The 6111-nt window shown below is 39.7% G+C and overlaps 1 non-coding gene and 1 pseudogene across 1 annotated transcript; both read left to right on the forward strand.

Moving 5' to 3' along the window:
• On the forward strand, window positions 1-5412 carry LOC123899366 (annotated as a pseudogene).
• On the forward strand, window positions 2989-3069 carry LOC123900203. The gene has a single exon (XR_006805855.1). It is a non-coding gene; the product is annotated as a small nucleolar RNA J33 (small nucleolar RNA).
• Window positions 5413-6111: the final 699 nt, after the last annotated feature.

Here is a 6111-nt window from a genome sequence, read left to right on the forward strand (position 1 = left end):
GTTTATTAATATATTAGCTTTTGCCTTTCAAAAAAAAACTTAGCAGCATTCAGCAACAGAATCCTATCCTCCACACTCTCTTCCCAAATCCCAATGATATGCCAACCAATCACCGCCACAACGAACTCCAACCCTACAACATCATCCCACTCAACAACGACCTCAACTCCGACCACCCTTCCCTCCGTTTCCCTGAAGTCCGTGCTGCTATCTCCGCCATCCGCACCGTCGGCGACCTCCGCCGTCCACCTCGATGGCAACCTCACATGGACCTCCTCGATTGGCTAGCTCTTTTCTTCGGCTTCCAAAACGACAATGTTCGCAATCAACGCGAACACCTTCTCCTCCATCTTGCAAACTCTCAGATGCGTCTCAATCCTTTACCAGACAACATCGATTCTCTCGATTCCACCGTCCTCCGCTCATTCCGGAAAAATCTCCTAAAAAATTACACTAAATGGTGCTCTTACCTTGCTGTTAAACCTAGCGTCTGGCTTTCCGGTCGCCACAGTTCTAAACCCGATCACCGAAGAGAACTACTCTATGTTGCTCTCTATCTTCTGATTTGGGGAGAATCTGCAAATCTAAGATTCGTTCCTGAATGTATTTGCTACATTTTCCATCATATGGCAATTGACCTTAACAAACTATTGCAGAATCAGCCCTACGGTTACGATGATGAGCTGCCGTTTTGTTTGGAAAAAGGTTTTCTAGACAGTGTTGTGAAGCCTATTTACCAATTGTTGAGATTAATAGTGGCAATGGAAAAGAACCGCATTCGAAATGGAGAAATTATGATGATATAAATGAGTATTTTTGGACTAAGAGGTGTTTTCATAGGCTTAAATGGCCTATTGATGCTGGAAGTAGTTTCTTCGTTGTAAACCGCGTTGGGAAAACAGGTTATTCGAACAGAGGTCGTTTTGGAACTTGTTTAGGAGTTTTGATAGGCTTTGGGTGATGCTGATTTTGTTTCTTCAAGCTGCTGTTATTGTTGGTTGGAAAGATAGGAATTATCCTTGGCATGTGGTGATGAAGGATCGCGATGTGCAGGTTCGGCTTTTAACTCTTTTCTTCACTTGGAGTGGTTTAAGGTTTTTTCAATCTGTGCTTGATATAGTTATGCAATGGAGGTTGGTTTCGAGGGAGACAAAGATGCTTGGATTTAGGATGGTGTTGAAAACAATCGTTGCTGCGGCATGGATAGTTGTTTTTTCTTACTTTTATGCCAAGACATTGAGTCGGAGAAACCGTGATCATGAATGGTCTGTTGAAGCAAATAAGAGGTTGATGCTTTTTCTTGAGATTTGCTTTGCTTTTGTTATTCCGGAGCTTCTTGCTTTGGCCCTTTTCATACTTCCTTGGGTTAGAAATTTTATGGAGAATAGGAATTGGATGCTTTTTTATATGCTATCGTGGTGGTTCCAGGGGAGCATTTATGTTGGTCGTGGATTGAGTCAGGGTCTTGTAGATAATGTTAAGTATACTTTATTTTGGGCGGTGGTGTTGGCCTCAAAATTTAGTTTCAGTTACTTTTTACAGATTCTACCCATGATGGCTCCATCAAGGGCAGTGTTGGATCTTAAGGATGTTGATTATCATTGGCATGAGTTTTTTAAAAATGGTAATGTTTTTGCTCTTGGGATACTGTGGATTCCGGTTGTTTTGATTTATCTAATGGATATTCAGATATGGTATTCAATATATTCGTCTTTGGTTGGGGCGACGGTGGGTTTGTTTGCACATTTGGGCGAGATTCGAAGTATGCAACAGCTGAAGTTGAGGTTTCAGTTTTTTGCCACTGCGGTTCTTTTTAATTTAATGCCAGAGGAGCAGCTGTTGAATGCAAGGGGAACATTGGGAAGCAAGTTGAGGGATGCAGTTCGTAGGTTTAAGCTCAGGTATGGACTTGGTAAGCCTTTTAAGAAGCTTGAGTCTAACCTGGTCGAGGCCAAAAAATTTGCTATGTTATGGAACGAGATAATTTTGTCATTCAGAGAGGAGGATATCATTTCTGATAAAGAGGTTGAGCTGTTGGAGCTGCCAAACAACGCTTGGAATGTCAGGGTTATTCGTTGGCCGTGTTTTCTTCTCTGCAATGAGTTGCTACTGGCGTTAAGTCAGGCCAAAGAACTTGCTGATTCTCCCGATAGGAGGATTTGGAGAAAGATATGTAAGTATGAGTTCAGACGATGTGCTGTGGTTGAAGCATATGACTGTATCAGATACCTGCTTCGAGAGATTATCAAACCTGATAGTGAAGAGCATTCTATTGTGACTGCTCTGTTTCAAGAAATTGATCATTCACTTGAGATTGGAAAATTCACTAAAGTATTCAAAACTACCGCACTTCCCCAGATCCACAGCAAGCTGATAAACCTAATTGAATTGCTAAACAAGGGAAAACAAGATACTATCCAATTGGTGAACGCCCTTCAGGCCCTTTATGAGATTTCTATCCGAGATTTTTTCAAAGAGAAAAGGAATAATGAACAGCTAAAGGAGGATGGTTTGGCTCCACAAAATCCATCTTCTGGGGTTCTAATTTTTTAAAATGCTATTCAGTTTCCTGACACTATGAATGAGAACTTTTATCACCAGCTTCGACGCTTGCATACTATTCTTACCTCCAGGGATTCAATGCAAAATGTTCCAATTAATCTTGAAGCTAGACGGAGAATTTCTTTCTTCAGTAACTCACTTTTTATGAACATGCCCCATGCTCCTCAAGTTGAGAAAATGATGGCTTTTAGTGTTCTAACTCCTTACTATAGTGAAGAAGTAGTTTACAGTAAAGAACAGCTCAGAATTGGGAATGAAGATGGGATCTCAACTCTATACTATTTGCAGACTATATATGACGATGAGTGGAAGAATTATATGAGAGAATGCGGCGAGAGGGGATGATGAAAGACAGTGATATATGGACAGATAAGCTAACAGAATTAAGGTCCTGGGCATCCTATAGAGGCCAGACACTATCGCGGACGGTTAGAGGAATGATGTACTACTATAAGGCCCTCAAGCTTTTGGCTTTTCTAGATTCTGCATCAGAAGTAGAGATCAAAGAAGGTTCACGTGAACTTGTTTCGTCGAATCAAGATAGTTCAGAGGGTTTCAACTTGCAAAGGTCACCATCTTCTGGAGCAAGCAGTTCAGCAAGTTTGTTCAAAGGTCTTGACCACAGAACTGCTTTAATGAAATTCACATATGTGATTGCTTGTCAGATATATGGAACTCAAAAGGCAAGAAAGGATCCTCATGCCGATGAAATTTTGTATCTAATGAAAAACAATGAAGCTCTAAGAATTGCCTATGTTGATGAGGTTCGCAAAGGGAGGAACGAGAAGGAGTATTATTCTGTTCTTGTCAAGTACGATCAACAATTGGAGAGGGAGGTTGAAATTTACCGTGTAAAATTGCCGGGTCCCTTGAAACTAGGAGAAGGAAAGCCAGAAAATCAAAATCATGCCATCATCTTCACACGTGGGGATGCAATTCAAACTATTGATATGAACCAGGACAACTACTTTGAGGAGGCACTTAAAATGAGAAATCTCTTGGAAGAATTCAAGCATTACTATGGTATTCGAAAACCAACTATTTTGGGAGTGAGGGAACATATTTTTACAGGTTTCGTTTCTTCTCTTGCTTGGTTCATGTCAGCTCAGGAATCAAGTTTTGTTACCTTAGGACAGAGGGTTTTGGCAAATCCATTGAAAGTTCGAATGCATTATGGCCACCCTGATGTGTTTGACAGGTTTTGGTTCAGAACTAGAGGTGGTATCAGTAAAGCTTCCAGAGTGATCAATATAAGCGAAGACATTTTTGCAGGTTTTAACTGCACTCTTCGTGGAGGTAATATCACACATCACGAATACATTCAGGTTGGTAAAGGAAGGGATGTTGGGTTGAATCAAATATCAATGTTTGAAGCGAAAGTTGCCAGTGGAAACGGGGAGCAAGTACTGAGCAGAGATGTATATAGATTAGGTCATAGACTGGATTTTTTCAGGATGCTGTCATTCTTCTACACCACAGTGGGATTCTTTTTCAACACAATGATGGTGGTTCTTACTGTTTATGCATTTCTATGGGGCCGATTACTGCTTGCTCTTAGTGGTGTTGAAGCTGCTATGGAAAGTAACAGCAATAGTAATAAAGCACTTGGTATAATATTGAATCAGTAGTTCATAGTCCAAATTGGACTTTTCACTGCCCTTCCGATGATTGTGGAAAATTCCCTTGAACATGGGTTCCTTCAAGCTGTCTGGGAGTTTTTGACAATGCAGCTCCAACTTGCATCAGTTTTCTACACTTTCTCCATGGGTACACGCACCCATTTCTTTGGCCGGACAATCCTACATGGCGGTGCAAAATATCGAGCAACTGGTCGTGGTTTTGTTGTAGAGCACAAGAGTTTTGCAGAAAATTATAGACTCTATGCTCGTAGCCATTTTGTGAAAGCAATTGAGTTGGGGTTAATATTACTAATTTATGCAGCACACAGTGTTGTATCAACAAACACATTTGTCTATCTAGCCATGACCATCTCTAGTTGGTTCTTGGTTGCATCATGGATTATGGCACCCTTTGTGTTCAATCCTTCTGGTTTTGACTGGTTAAAAACTGTGTATGATTTTGACGACTTCATGACCTGGATTTGGTACCATGGAGGGGTGTTTGCTAAACCTGAAGAGAGCTGGGAAAAATGGTGGTACGAAGAGCAAGATCATCTAAAGGTAACTGGGTTTTGGGGAAAGTTTATGGAGATTGTTTTAGACCTTCGTTTCTTTGTCTTCCAGTATGGTATTGTCTATCAGCTAGACATAGCTGCAGGAAGTACTAGTATTGCAGTTTACTTGCTATCATGGATTTATGTATTCGCCGTGTTTGGGATTTATGTGGTGGTAGCATATGCTAGGAATAAATGAGGCCAAAAATCATGTCTATTATGGTTGATCCAGTCAATTGTCATAGTTCTTGCCATAATTGTGATAGTTGCTCTGTTGGAATTCACCGAGTTCAAATTTGCGGACCTTTTTACTAGCTTGTTAGCATTCATTCCTACAGGTTGGGGTATGTTATTGATTGCTCAAGTATTTAGGCCAAAATTGCAGCACGGTATAATTTGGTATGGTGTTGTTTCATTGGCTCGTCTATACGATATATTATTTGGAATCATTGTTATGGCTCCTGTTGCAATACTATCATGGTTGCCTGGGTTTCAGGCTATGCAAACCAGAATTCTCTTCAACGAAGCGTTCAGTAGCGGCCTCCGAATAACCCAGATGGTTACAGGAAAAAAATCTCAAAAGTTAAATTAATTCAATGTAATTTTTTTATTCATTTGTTATATGAGCATAGTTGTTTCTTGTATTCCAATCTATTATTAACAGAGAAGTTTTACAAGATCACTATCTATTTTTCCTGCTCTTGAATGAAAGACAGACATTGAGTTCTTAAATTCACATTATTACAACACAAATCATATGCTTGTTACCTTATCAGAATTTGTGTCTTGTTTTATTGAGTATTTAGGTGACAGTTGGTTGTTGATAATAATGATTCTATCTTTTATGAGCCATTGTGGCTTGTGCATGTGATTTTATTGTGCCAGCTAGAATTGTGGTCCTCTTTCTCTGTTGGCTTGTTGCCTTACTTTAAGTATTTGCTAAAACTATAAACAATGGAACTACTTAAAACAGTAAAATTGTGAAATTTGCATGCTGTTGATAGGTTTATGATTTGTGTTAACTGACATTTTGAGTCTTTATGGTCCCCATTGTGCATAGTCTCTGCAAGAGAAACCTGAAACACAGGAAAAAGACCATATTTGGAAGCTGAGAGCCTAATAAGAAGAATGGAAAGATTATTACTCCTTCAATGCATGCCATGTGCCCACTTGTTGATGCCGCATATAATTAAGTTTTATAGTGGCTTGCATTTTGTCATGTTTTGTTTCAGTATCAGACAAAAGCCGTGGACTTCATTATTGATATCAATTTATAGTATTAAATGATAATTCATCTGTAGGTCGTGCACCTCGTGCATTGGCAATATCATATACATATACCACTTATGCAATATGCAATATAATAACAGAAGCTA

This window comes from Trifolium pratense, linkage group LG7 (genome assembly GCF_020283565.1).
Source record: "Trifolium pratense cultivar HEN17-A07 linkage group LG7, ARS_RC_1.1, whole genome shotgun sequence".
In the NCBI taxonomy this organism is placed as follows: domain Eukaryota; kingdom Viridiplantae; phylum Streptophyta; class Magnoliopsida; order Fabales; family Fabaceae; genus Trifolium; species Trifolium pratense.